Raw genomic sequence first — 15017 nt, forward strand, 5'->3', positions numbered from 1 at the left:
TAAAAGTATAAAAGTACATGCTCCAAAATAAACTTATAGTAAAAAAGGAAATATATTTATTTAAACAGGGTAAAAACGCCATTTCTGTGAAAGGTGTGGTCATATGTAGTAGCGCTGTTTTACCAGCAGGAGGTGCAAACGGGCCTTGGGGCAATTAGTTTATTTAAAGAAATATTATTTATTATTTCTAGTGCTTAATATAATTTCAAAATGCATGTATTAACTGTCAGTAAAAGTCTTACAACAGTTTTGCATTATTATATATTTTTAATAATGTTATTTAAACCTGATCATATTCCCCACTCCAGCATACCAAAGTTAATGATGTTACTTAAAGAATTCGGAAAAATCTCTGGCTATAAAATCAACTTTCTGAAAAGTGAACTAATGCCTGTAGGTACTGGACACTGTATGGTGTCATTGACTACTTTTCCATTTAAAATTTGCCCTAAAAAGTTTAAATACCTTGGAATCTGGATTACACATGATTATAATGATCTATATACCAGTAATTTTCAACCACTATTATCCCAACTGAAAAAAGACATTGTGCGGTGGGCCCCCTGCCACTTTCTCTGATTGGCCGAATTAATACAGTAAAAATGACTGTCTTACCAAAATTCTTGTATATATTTCAGTCTCTTCCAGTTTTCTTAAATAAATCATTTTTCCTTAAACTAAATAATTTAATATTGACCTTTATTTGGAATAATAAAAAACCTAGAATAAAGAGAAAAACACTGCAGAGAGGTCGAAATGATGGTGGTCTGGCACTTCCAAACTTTCTTTTCTACTACTGGGCAGCGAATATAAGGGCATTGTTGTACTGGATGAGGAATGGGTACATCACTCCTGTGTGGACAACCTTGGAGGAATCATCGGTTGGCTCCACTTCTCTAGCTGCATTATTATGCTCCAAATTACCATTTACACAACCTATTACCAACTTTAGCTCAAACCCTGTGGTCGTATGCTCAGTCAAAATCTGGAACCAGTTCAGGAGGTCCTTCTCCCTAAGGGGGCTATCACAGACAGCACCAATCGCAAAGAACTATATGTTTCGCCCATCAATAATGGATGATGCCTTTTCTATTTGGGCTAGAAAGGGTGTTGTCTCATTGTCTGATCTTTATATAGATGGTATTTTTGCCTCATTTGAACAGCTAACACAGAAATAAAATATTCCTAGATCACATTTTTATAGATATTTACAGCTTCGCAATTTTGTATCTTCAAACCTGGATTGCTTTCCATTATCTCCATCGACCTCTCTGTTAGAGTCAATCTTTAAATATAAATTTGTAAGTAAGCAAACTATTAGTGTAATTTATGAACTACTTAATTCACATGATTCTACTTCACTGGAAACTCTTAAAAATAAATGGGAAACTGATCTGGGTAAAACAATACTGGATAAAACTTGGCAAAAAATATTAAAAGGAATTTTCTCATCTTCTATATGTGCAAAACATGCTGTTATTCAGTTTAAGATCGTGCATCGTTTACACTGGTCCAAAGTTAGACTTTCAAAGGTCAATGCTGATTTAGACCCTACATGTGATAGATGTGGGTTGGCACCCGCTTCCCTCTTGCATATGTTTTGGACGTGCTCTAAACTATATAACTTTTGGAATTCCATTTTTGAGACTTTTTCAAAGGTCTCCGGGGAAATCGTAGAGCCATCACCACTCATAGCATTGTTTGGTGTAGCACCGTTAGACAGCTCTCTCAGTAGACGGGATATAAATGTGTTTGCTTTTTGTTCTCTTCTTGCTAGAAGATTAATTCTCTTTAAATGGAAAGATGCTAATCCACCATCTTACAGTCATTGGATCAGAGAAATCATGTATCATCTTAAATTGGAAAAGATTAGATATACTACGAGAGGAACCACTGGGAAGTTTTATACTCTTTGGCAACCTTTTCTGGCCTTTGTTGAGGATTTGGATCCTGACACTGTGTCAATTTAATATTTTCTATAATTTATGTCATTAATAATTCTATAATTTATTTGTATAATTAGTATAACAACCTAATTTACTCATATGCTTATGTATGTGTATATTTATATACATATGTATGTATGTATGTATATTCTTATAAGTATGTCTGGATTTATGTAAATGTTATGTCTGGTATTGTGAGGGTGGGGTGGTGGGTTATATGTTGTACTTTCTATAAAACACAATAAAAAAACTTTGACCAAAAAAAAACCTGATCATATGTTATTGTTAATCTGTTCACAGGGATCTGCATGTTCATTGAAGCGCCTCCATGATGGAGCCTCATAACTCCAGTGATGGAGGAGGATCCTCTGATTCAAAGTTAGTGACTTCAGTAGTCCATGAATAGTTAGTAGGAGTGTATGACCAAAAATGAAAAAGTGTCATTTTAGATCAAAGGCTGAATACAAAATACTGAATTTTACACAGGTTTCTAGAAGAGCTGAAACAAAATATCAATTTCTTTAATGGTATTGTGGTAAATGTTCTTATAGTATTGAAAATATTTTTTTACCATATCACCCAGTTCTATCAGTTCATGTTTACTTTCACAAAGGACCTTAATACTGTTCATATTGGTATTGGAATTGTATTGTATCCAGTCTAAAATTCCAGTAATTTTCACTTTTTGCATCAAGATATTTTGTCTTGCTCTTTAAAGAAAAGCTATTTTTAACCTCAGACAAACCAGCAGAGCATGTCTGAATGTCATAGTCTTTACATTTATTTGACTGAACACCAAAATGTTTTTTGGCATCTGTTTTCAATCAATTGATGCATCTCCAGTACTTAAATCTTTAATATTCTACTTTGCTTTTTGGTAAAGCACATTTTGAATCAATTAAATTCTTCACCTAATTGAAGAAGCAGGGTTCGTACGGGTGCTTGAAATCCTGGAAAATGCTTGAATTTTAACGTTCTGTTTTCCAGGCCTGGAAAGTGCTGGAATTTTGGAGAAAGTGCTTGAAATTGTAACTGCATTTACATTACAACAAATAACTGTCTGACTAAATAAGTTCACTTAAAGACAAAAATTGAAGAGCGTAAAATAAAAAAGGCTTCGCTCGTGCCTCCACGTATGTAAGACTAAAAGTCCGGTTCTTTCTCGTAATCCAAGAGGACTTGCTCACGAGGAATCGGCTCTGTTTGCACCTCTGTGTTTTTTAAAATAGTTATAATAGTCATATTAGTTAAAATTTTATAATAGTAATACACGTATAATAAACTATTAGGCTAAACCCAGCCGGGCACTGTTAATGCGGTGTCACCGTCCTCCAACAAGCTGCTTTTTGGTCCGCTTCAGTGCCGTGAAACGAGCTGATTTAGCTATGCTAAAAGCCTAAAGCCGGGTTAATAACGAGCAAATCATTCCAGCCACTGAAGCCGCGATACAAGCCCCGGAGATCAGCTTGTTTCAAGCACTGAATCCGGGCAAACAGCCCCGGAGATCGGAGGACGCTGACGCCGTGTTAACAGTGCAGGCATTCTTTCGAGTTCTGCTACCCTGTCAAACCGTGCTACCCTAGTGTATGTTTAACTGTAAAAAATATATATATTTTTTTTATTACATTTTTATTACTTTTTTACACTCAAGCAAACGATGACACTGCGTCCAGATTGTACAATGCACCCGGGAAAAAAAAAATTATCAGGAAAATACTACAGGTGGGTAACCCAGGTCCAGAAAGTAAAAATCCAACCCAGGCTTTTTTATCTGCAGCAGAGCCGCTCAGGGGTTGGTACAAAGCCCTGGGTGGCATTTTTAATTTCTGGACCTGGGACCTCTACATTTTCAGTAAAAAAAAATGATTGAAAGTTATTTGCCTAGTGATCTTTTGTGCCTCAGTTTCATTATTGACCCAGTCAAGTTGGATAGCAAGCAAACTCTACAGACAGGTGATATATTTCGAATCATAAAACATTTGATTAAATTTCTTCTCCTTCTGCTATTATTATTATAAACATAATACCATCTCTTGCAGTGTGACAAAAAGCAGATCAATAATTTTGAGTATATGTATGTATAAATGCTCTCAGCTCACCCCCAAATTTGACATATTACAGTAACTGCTCAATACAATGAATAGGGTAAACATACGGTGAAGAACATTGGTATTTAACTTGTGGGAAACTAACACCAATAAATCCATAATTCCTGCTATTTACTTATTTAATAGTATTTTTTCTCAGTAACATAGTCACTGTGAAGTGTAGAGAATAGTTTTGCGATATAATGAATATCGCTGAATCGCAGTTTTGAGATATCACCGTTATCATTCATTTACCACAGCTGAAAGGTGCTGGAAAAACTTGAAAATGGGCCTTGAAAGTGCTTAAATTTTACCCTTTAAAAGGAGTATGAACCCTGAAGAAGGTGTTAAACTTAACTCAAACTCAGTGTCTCATCTCTACCAAACAAAAGAGGAATTTGAGGCTAAAAAATCCACTTCTTGGTTTGTGTTTGATTTTATCACCAAGTACCATCTCAGATATTGCAGAGGAGTAAATTCTATTTCTTTTTGGTTTGCTTGTTTAAGTCTTTGTTCCTCTAATTGCTCATGATCATCAATCTAAAGCTTCTTTGTGGAAGGAAAAATAAAAAAATGCTATCCAGATGGTTTTATGAAAGAAAATTCTTCCTCAGCACTTTGGTTATGATGGAACTGTTTTCAGGGTGAAGAGAGCAGAGTCCAGCGGTGTCTCTATGAAGAGTGTCTGGACCATTCAGAAGCCTCTAAACTTCAGCAGTGGAGGAGGAAGCTCTGAATCACGGTACATCACTGCACACAGTAAACTACGGTCCTGAGAGTGAATCTGTCCTTCAGGGTTGTTAAACTGTAGCACATGTTGTGGACCATGTTATAAAGAGTGTTGCCACCTGTCCTGTAAAATTCAGAGCGTCTTTTATATATATATACATACAGTGTTGTGCAAATGTTTTAGGCACCTGTGGGAATTTTATGTAAAGAAAAAGCTTTTTATTTGGGCAGTAAGTGTTTATTAGCTCGGTAAAACACTAGGATTACAATAAATACAAACATCAATTTTACAAAAAAGCAGAGTTTTTACAGCAGTTTTCCTTAAAACGTCCCCTAATCTCTCCTCATCTGAGTTTAATAGAGCTATTTCTAGTTCTCATCAGATCAACACCTGGTTTCGTGAATCAGATCTTACTGATGTTAAATCAGGTGAGCTGCTGACGGAACTGAACATATCCAGAAGAAATCTGGAATTACACTTTGTTCTGCAGCTTGGCTCAAGATACAACCTACTCACATAAAGATGAGAAATTCTTACTGTATTTATGTTTATTTGCAAAGATTGTATTGCTAAGATAAATTAGTTAGTGTAATTTGTTTAGGTGCCTAAAACCTTTGCACTGTACTGTATTTATTTATTTATATATAAATATAAATATTTGCCAGTATATTTGTCTACAATTGTATGATGTATGCTTTTGTTTCACAAATGGGGGTTACTATTATTTACAATATTCCTGTTATAGCATGCAACATATTAGTAGTTTATCCAAGACCTTTCTGTTTATTACAGCTCAGCGTTTCCTAATTACCTTAGAAAGATGTGAAAATTGCGTGCTTAATTTGAATTATTGTCTTATCTCTTTACTCCCTCGAGCCTCAACTCTATGTTTAGGCCTCCTAACTTTAGGAATGAAGCAGAACCTCCAGAACCCAGCTGTATATCTATGAAAAGTCACAACTCGATGATTAACCCCCCTAAATTCAGTAATAGAGAAGAACATCCAGAACCCAGCTGTGTGTCTATGAAGAGTCACAACTCGATGATTAACCCCCCTAAATTCAGTAATAGAGAAGAACATCCAGAACCCAGCTGTGTGTCTATGAAGAGTGACAACTCTATGATTAACCCCCCTAAATTCAGTAATAGAGAAGAACATCCAGAACCCAGCTGTGTGTCTATGAAGAGTCACAACTCGATGATTAACCCCCCTAAATTCAGTAATAGAGAAGAACATCCAGAACCCAGCTGTGTGTCTATGAAGAGTCACAACTCGATGATTAACCCCCCTAAATTCAGTAATAGAGAAGAACATCCAGAACCCAGCTGTGTGTCTATGAAGAGTGACAACTTAAGGAGAATGCCTCCTACATTCAGTAATGCTGTAACATTGGAAAGGTAAGACATGATAAAATCACCACCACCACAAGACACTTTACAGAGCAGAAGTGATGTAGTATTTTCCACTTCACTGTTTAATACTATAATGGAAGAAGAGATGGACCAACAAAAGTGAAGAAGAAAAAAATATTATTTTAGTATTTTATTGGGTGCATGGGGTTTCCCCTCATTGATTCATCAACAGTTAAGCAGGTAAAAGGTCTGGAGCTGATTCCAGGTGTGGTATTTTCATTTAGGAAGGTAAAGAGCTCAAAGAAGCTCTCAATGAAAATGATAACAATCCTTTTTAGTCTTTTTCGTCTTTGTTCTGGAGCACATGACATCGATTTCCTCCAAAAAGGTCTAGAATCCTGATTTGTTTGGCTCAGAAAAGATGAAACCACTTCTTGACATGGTTAACATAAATCTACTGTTTTGTACAGATAATATTTAAGTGATATTTATAATTGAAACCTTCTAAAGTTATCTTTTGTCCATGTGGTTCTATTAGCTTGTTAAATTACAGTTCTTGGTGCAGTGCGTCTGAGGGACGGAGATCACAGGTGTTTAGCTTAGGCTTGTGCCCTTGCCCTTTCCACATTGATTTCCTCCCGATTCCTCACATAGTTTAATGATATTATGGGATGTAGAGGGAGAAATATGCACATTGCTTTTAGTCTTTCTTTGGAGAATATTGTTTTTACACAGATCATCTTCACATAATTCTCATTATTATTTCTAGACTTAAATTGACCAGACACAATATAAAATATCTTGTGTTTTATGATTTTGTTTTATATAAGAATTCTGATTATTCTTCCAGTCATCATTCTCTGTTTTAGATAATATCTTCTTAATGAATTTGATATTTTAATCATGTGTGACTCAGAAAACTTACACAGACACTTAGTGGGCACAATGTTATGTCATATGTTAAATTATAATATCCATAATATTTCCTTTTTATATTTATATCTGGCACTTTGGTCTCTCTTGACAGGGGAAACAGTAATCTACTGCAGGATCAGTCCAGGTGTGGACTGTGTGAGCAGTTTCTTACAGATCCAGTCTCTATCACCTGTGGGCACAGTTTCTGCAGACTGTGCATCAACAGATACTGGGATGAAACTGGTCTATCTGAAGATTTCACCTGTTCCTTCTGCAGAAAGAGATCTAAAACACGTCCTGCTCTACATCCACACACAGAGGAGTCTCTAAAACCGGATTCATACAAACTAGAGGATGATGTTCTTCACAGTGTCATACAGAAACACAAAACCTGTATGAAGAACAGGTACGAGAGCTTATTTGAGGGAATCAAAACACAAGAGAACAGAACCCTCCTGAACAGGATTTACACAAAGCTCTACATCATAGAGGGAGAGAGTGAAGGGGTTAATGAAGAACATGAGGTTATAAAGATGGAGAAAACTTCAAACAAATACTTACAGGAAACTCCAATCAACTGCTTAGACATCTTTAGACCTGTAAAAGATCCTGAAGAAGAAATGGAAGGAGTGAACAATACAGCTGTGATGGTTAATGTCATCAGACAAAATGAAAGGATAGAAGATAAAGGACTAAAAGAGCTTAGAACTGTGCTGACTAAAGGCATCGCTGGAATTGGAAAAACAGTCTCTGTACAGAAGTTCATTCTGGACTGGGCAGAGGGAACAGCCAATCAGGAGGTAGATTTCATGTTTGTGCTTCCATTCCGAGAGCTGAACCTGATTAAAGATGAGCAGTACAGTCTTTACACACTTCTCTGCACTTTTCATCCTGAGATCAAAGACCTGGACTCTAGGATTTGTGATGAGCACAAAGTTGTGTTCATCTTTGATGGTCTGGATGAAAGCAGAATTCCACTGAATTTTTCACAGTGTGAGAAAGTGTCTGACATCACCACGACATCATCAGTGGGTGTGTTAATGACAAACCTTCTCAAAGGAGAGTTGCTGCCCTCTGCTCACATCTGGGTTACCTCCCGACCAGCAGCAGCCAATCAGATTCCTCCTCAGTATATCAACCGTGTGACAGAAATTCAGGGGTTTAATGACCCACAGAGGGAAGAATACTTCAGGAAGAGAATCAGTGACGAAGACCAAGCCCAGAAAATCATCTCCCACATTAAGACAGTGAGGAGTCTCCACATCATGTGCCACATTCCGGTCTTCTGCTGGATCTCAGCCACTGTGCTTCAGAGAATCATGAAACAGAGTAATACAGAAATCCCTAAAACACTGACTGAGATGTACTCCCACTTTCTGATCACTCAGACCAACATGAAGAAAGAGAAGTATGAAGAGAATCTAAACTTGGATTCAGTGAAATTGCTGAAATCAAACAGAGCCATGCTTCTGAAACTGGCAGAACTGGCTTTCAATCAGCTGATGAAGGGGAACGTGATGTTCTATGAAGAGGACCTGAGAGAGTGCGGTATTGATCTCACTGAGGCCTCAGTGTATTCTGGGATATGCACTGAGATCTTTAGGGAGGAATGTGTGCTTTATCAAAGGAAGGTCTACAGCTTTGTACATCTGAGCTTTCAGGAGTTCCTGGCTGCTTTCTATGTGTTTCACTGCTACCTGAGCAAGGACGAGAAAACATTGAGAGTTTTTCAAAATGTCCCACTGCATAAGATCCTGAAGGGAGCAGTGAGTAAAGCCTCAAAGAGTAAGAATGGACATCTGGATCTTTTCCTCCGTTTCCTGCTGGGCATCTCTCTGGATTCCAGTCAGAAGATCCTACAGGGCCTCCTGATCCACACAGAGAGCACCTCACAGAGCATCAACCAAACAGTGACACACATCAAACACCTAATCTCAACAAAAGATCTTAATAATGACAGATCTATAAACCTGTTGCTCTGTCTGACTGAAATTAATGACCAGGATTTACCCAGAGAGATTCAGAAATACATAAATTCGGATGAAAGTTTAAAAAAGGATCTGTCTGCTCTGGAGTGTTTAGCTCTGTCCTACATGCTGCAGACCTCAGATGAGGTGCTGGAAGAGCTGGACCTGAAGAAATACAGCACATCAAGAATTGCTTATATGAAACTGTTTCCAGCTGTGAACAACTGCAGAAAGGCTCTGTGAGTATCTAAATGCATATAATGGCTGTTAATGTTTTAGCAATAATGACTGAAGGCACAGAGAAACCAACTTTCTGCAGAGTCCATCACTACAGACCTTCAAACTTCATGTATCTTTAGATTAGCTTAAAAACAGTGCATAGAAACAAATGGGTTTCCATGGTCAAACAGCTCCATCCAAGCTTCACATCACCAGTCACAGGGCAACATCATATATGTAGCTTCAAAATTACCATAAAAAGGTAACTGTGAACTTACAATCACCAGAGGGACACAATGACTGGAATCGTTCATTTTGTGTGTCATCGACACAAGCAAGTTAAGCTCTGCTCAATTTAATGAAAATGAAAAGTGACACGCGTTGGTGACTAACAATAAATGACATGTTCCATAAATTACATTATGGAAAATGTTAGGATTATGAACAAATTTACAGAATAAATTAAGCCCACATCAGGTGCGTTGCCTCGGTATGTAAAGGTCCAGGGGTCAGCCCTCTCAAAAAAAAAAAAAAATAATAATAAATATATATATATATTAGGGGTGGGAATCGTTTACTATCTCACGATTCGATTCTGGCTTATGAATCTTATTGAAAAAAAAACCCTCCATAATATACACTGGTCCTGGAGCAGGTAATGTGTTACAAAAACAATAAAATGTGCAGGAATGTGGGTCCTCAGTGACAGAGGAATCACTGGGATATCACAATGACGTTAATGAACAATAAATAAATAATAAATAACACTGCTTTATTACCAGGCTACTAGCGGTGGTGTGTAGGTGACGCTGCTGGGCTGATGTGATGATAGCAGTGGAGCGCTAAAGTTCAGGAGCAGCTGCTGATTAACTAGTTAATTTAAGGTCGTTGTATTTCTTCAGAAAGGGGGCAGGAGGTGGAGAAATTAATTCATATGGTCCATTCCTTAATTCCTCTGTGATGAGGAGCTGAAATTAGCTCTGATTAGCTTATTGTATTTTTCCGTTCCGCCTTAAATGCTGCAGCCCGCTGCCACCTGTAGCGTTATTTAAGGTGGAACTGGAAAGTTAGCTAGTTAGCTAGCTAACAGTTACTGAAACTAACTACTAGCGATCTTTTTTATGCTTGTTATGAAGCATTCTGCCATAAAACATTGAAACTACACGTTAATCTAATGTAATATAGTGCTTGTTCTGCCATCTTACCGGTGATTCTCAAACACCTACGCTCTGTGTGTGTCTGGAAGATCTCCGTTTGAAAGGACAAGCGCTATCCCCAGGGTTGCCAGGTCCAACAAAAATACCCAGCCCAAAATCAGTCTAAAACCCGCCCCTCAGAATCGATTTTGGGACATTTTAAATCGATTCTGAATCGTAGTAAATGAGAATCAAGATTCTTATGTGAATCGATTTTTTGGCACACCTCTAATATATATATATATATATATATATATATATATATAAGGGGTGTAAAGGGTTCACAAAAAAAGGACCAGATATATTCCATCAGCAAGTCCATTCCTGAATAAAATTTCATGTAACAATGTAATAGCGTAAACTGAAACTAATCATTAAAAGAAATATTAATAATTATTAGTCCTAAGGGGCATACACAATTAGTACTCATAGAGTAACTTATATATCCTGTATGTTTTTGCATATTCTTGCTTCTCCTAACCTGTTCTTTCTTTAGATCAATCCAGTCCTGATCAGTTCAGTTCATTTTAGTCCTGTCCACATTTCCTCTCTCCAGCTCAACCATCTTTTCTACCACTTTTAAATAATAAATCACACCATAATTAAGGCTGGGTGACTTTCTGTTACACTTAAAGGTTTCTTTTTACTCATAAGTGACAGTATAAGGGAGTTATGGCCAAAATCACTAGCAGGCTCAGAGCCTCGTGGACAGACACATGTCCACATCTTTCCAGGTGGGTACAAGGTGCTCAGACAGCTTCATTTTAAAAAGTCATTATACATCCACACAGGTCCAGAACCCCCCCCCCCCCTCCACTTGTATGGCCCTTGAAACAAATACAAGGGGACAAATATATAAACTCTAAAAAAAAAGTCAGACCCTTTACATTATTTGTCTGTTTAAATTAAATTGCAATAGCACTTGGATTTTTAATAAAATTATATTTAATCAAATGATTTTTCCCCTCCCTGAATGCAGGCAACTACATAAAGCAAAATACAAGAGTATATCACAGTGTTCATTTTGACAGGTCATTTTGATTTAGTTTTAGTCTTAGTCTTTTTACTAAAATTTATAATAGTTTTAGTTACATTTTAGTCTATCGGAGTGACCTGTGATGAGTGACCTACCAAGTGACCTGTAATGAAGGTGGGACGAATAAAGTCAAGTTTCTGAAAAGATACACTTCTGTTGCAGTACTAACATTACTGGCTTTCAGTAGACTAGACTTACATTACTTAGCAAGTGTATTTAAAACTCATCCAGTTCAGTAACAGCAATGTTTAGCTCCGTTACCCATTAGTTTATTAGAATGTAAAAAGCAGTGAAGGCTGTATGAATTGTCTCGCTGCTCGAGAAAGAGGGATGTTTGTGTCTAATATAACTGAAACACCTTAGCTAATGATAACAGACTGCACAGATCCCTTTTACGCCTTAAACTCTAAACCAGAGACATTTCAGACAAGCGAACCTAACCTAGCAAACGAGCTAACAGAGCAGCGTTACCTGCCTTCAGAAATCTGAACAAGCGTACCTCTTTAAATATCTTGGGGACGAGACTCATGCCACATATTTAGAGTTGAGTTTTCCATGGTAGCGCAGCTGAACTTATTGTAGAATTGATGTTTGATGTAAATGGGAGAGAAGGAGCAGCTGTGTGGATCAGCTTTGTGAGGTTCAGAGTGAGGGGCTGGGGGGTAGGGGGAATGGGGGGAGGGGGCGTGTGGCGAGTGGTACTTGGCTGAGCAGGCAGTTCAGCGTGTTGCCTGATCGCGTGCTGTACCTGTTTGTGGCGCTACTTAAACAGAAAATAGAAATAAAGTTTTTCAAATCCTATCGCCCCGGATTATCATAGTCATCGAGGGAAATATATATTGCGATAAACATTGATATCGTTTTATCGCCCAGCACTAACCACAGTACACAAACCTTAACTCTAACCCTGAACTATTAAAATAAGTTAATTTTGCAACATTCATTCCTCTCTTTAAAATTAACTACTTTTGCAACATTCTTTCTTTTCATACTTTTCTCAGCTTGCTTAAACATTGTCACACTATTGAATAAGTTGCTGTATAGTTGCTCAAAACATACAATTACATTAAAAATCATTTGGATTTGCCTGGAATCCCTTTATTTACTTGACATGTGGTCTTACTGCAGTCTTACTGTGACCTACAAATGAACAGAAGTCAGGTTAGATCAGTGTTTCTCAACCCTGTTCCTGCATATTCCTACTGTTCTGCATATTCTAGAGCTTTCTCTGCTTTAAAGGCACTTAATGAAGTGGTGGTATGATGTGTCTAATACACTGCTGGATGATTGATTTATGGTCCATAGGGGGCTAAGGGATTTTAACAGGTAAACTCAATAAAAAAGATTGTTTATTAGCTGATCAGTTGGATCCGGTGGAAAACATACAATTTTAGGGCAGAGACCAGGGTTAAGTAACTGCTTTAAACTACCAACATAAAGTATTGTACTAAATTCTGGCTATCCACGACATCCAGCTTCTAGTTAACTAGTTAGATTTCATTAGAGCTTACAGTAAGCCCTGCAATCCAAAATTAATAAACACAATTTACAAATGAAATAGTTGGCTGATCAGGTACATCAGAGCAGGTTGAACATTACATTTATATATTTTTTTTCTCAAACCTTGACTATCTCGAGGAGATCTGACTAATTCGAGTTAAGCTAACTGACTCACAAGCTGTTTTTTTATTAATCACACAGTGGGTTTGATCTCTGTGTTTTGATTTGTGTCTTTTTAACCAGCTATCAGAAACATTGTCATCACAGTTTACATGTTTAGATACCATTATCTTTCTTTTAGAAAAATCCCTGTAAATCCATATGTGTTTTAACATCAGCTGCAGCTGGACCCTGTTGCCTGAACTCACAAAACTCTGAAATATCCTCTGCAAAACCAGCATGCTGATTGGCTGTTTGTCCTGAAAGGCGACGCCCCTGGCCTACTTTGTTGCTTTTTACTGGTTTGCTCAATGAAATGATTCACTCCAGCACTCCAGGTTGACTTTAGTGGACTGAAGTTTTGCTGTTTTTTTCTGTCTTTTACTGCAGCCCATTTTCCACTTCTGTATGTCGGTGAAATGGTGGAATAGTGGGAGCTCTAACATTGCTCCACAGCTGCAAAACATTCAGGGGCTGCCCGCCCACACTGCCTGAAGGCATTAATAAAATATCAGATTTGTGCACACAGATATCAGCCAATGCTGATTTTCTAAAATAAAAAGACAATAATCAACTTGCTGAGAACAAGGCTGTTCTGAATTCATGAGCATACTTTGAGGCCTGATCTGATTTCTACTGAACATCTTTAGAAGAAGCTGAAACATTCAGTCTGGAGATGGTTCCCTTCAAACCAGAGACAGCTGGAACAGTTGGGGAGACCTCCAATATTTGTGTGGCCATTGCAGAAACCTTACTGAGAGATACAGAAATCACTTGCTTGTCCCAATAGGTTGTGCAACAAAATATTACATTTACTTAATCACTTTTTTAAAATGATGCTGTTGAATCACAATTCAAAAGCAATATTTGGTTGTCATAAATTGATTTTCAGTAAACCTTCATTTATGATGGCAGTTTCAGCTTATTTAATTACCATTGTGTTTTTCTTTTTTAACAGACAGGCAACAACAATTTTATCTGTTTCATGATCATGCTCATGTGTTTCTCAAATGACAGTAATAAAATAATAACAAAAAAATACTCTTGGATATTTTTTTCAATAAATCTTAGACTATTTACCAGCAACTTGGACATAGTTTTAACTAAACTCTGTTTACTCTGCTTGTTTAGACTTGCTGGCTGTGATCTCACCATGAAACACTGTGAAACTATCTGCTGTGCTCTGAAATCAGAAAGCTCCTCCCTAAAAGAGCTGGACCTCAGTAACAATGACCTGCAGGATTCAGGAGTGGAGCTGCTCTCTGCTGGACTGAAAAGCTCACACTGTAAACTGGAGACACTCAGGTCAGTACCTCCCATTATATATTGCTGAATGGTAAACTAGTAAAAAATGGTTTACCAGTTCAAAAAAAAGTTTAACACGTAAGGATGATTTATTATTAATTATGGTAACACTTTACTTGGATGGTCCATTTGATGGCCTCTTTGATGCTCAACTGACATTCAACTAACATTCAACTACATGTCTATTAAATGCAAATGAACTAAAAGGTGAAAGTAAATGATTCTCTATTGAATATAACCCTACATTCAACTCTAATCCAAACGCTCATTTTAATATTTTAGGATTGGGTTTAGGGTTAGATTTTAAGCTTAGGTTAAGGTTAGGTGTAGGGTTCGATTTTATGGTTGATTAAGGGTTAAGGTTAGGGTTAGGTGTAGGGTTAGGTTCTATTTTGAATCATTTACATTCAGCATAGGGTTAAGTTAAATTTAATGGACATTCAATTCAGTGTTAGTTGAATGTCAGTTGAGCATCAACAAGGTCATAAAATGGACCATCCAAGTAAAGTGTTACCTTAATTATTAATATTACTTTCAATCTTGCTCTTTGTTACGTTCCCACTACTTAATAGGCCATGGTCTAGGGGTGTAGAGCGGAACCAGT

General features: G+C 37.2%; 2 protein-coding genes and 1 long non-coding RNA gene across 4 annotated transcripts in view; 2 read left to right on the plus strand and 1 right to left on the minus strand.

Annotated features, from left to right (window-relative positions):
• LOC125780488 (NACHT, LRR and PYD domains-containing protein 12-like) overlaps positions 1 to 15017 on the plus strand; it is a 543312-nt gene that overhangs the window by 380103 nt on the left and 148192 nt on the right. The gene's annotated exons all lie outside the window — the stretch shown is intronic.
• The window catches only part of nek11 (NIMA-related kinase 11), a 144096-nt gene that overhangs the window by 74968 nt on the left and 54111 nt on the right, over positions 1 to 15017 (plus strand). The gene's annotated exons all lie outside the window — the stretch shown is intronic.
• LOC125784807 (uncharacterized) overlaps positions 7144 to 15017 on the minus strand; it is a 189483-nt gene continuing 181609 nt past the window's right edge. The window contains exon 2 of the long non-coding RNA XR_007427408.1: positions 7144 to 7221. This is a non-coding gene — a long non-coding RNA (uncharacterized LOC125784807). The remainder of the gene's footprint in view (positions 7222 to 15017) is intronic.

Source organism: Astyanax mexicanus, chromosome 1 (genome assembly GCF_023375975.1).
Source record: "Astyanax mexicanus isolate ESR-SI-001 chromosome 1, AstMex3_surface, whole genome shotgun sequence".
Taxonomy (NCBI): domain Eukaryota; kingdom Metazoa; phylum Chordata; class Actinopteri; order Characiformes; family Acestrorhamphidae; genus Astyanax; species Astyanax mexicanus.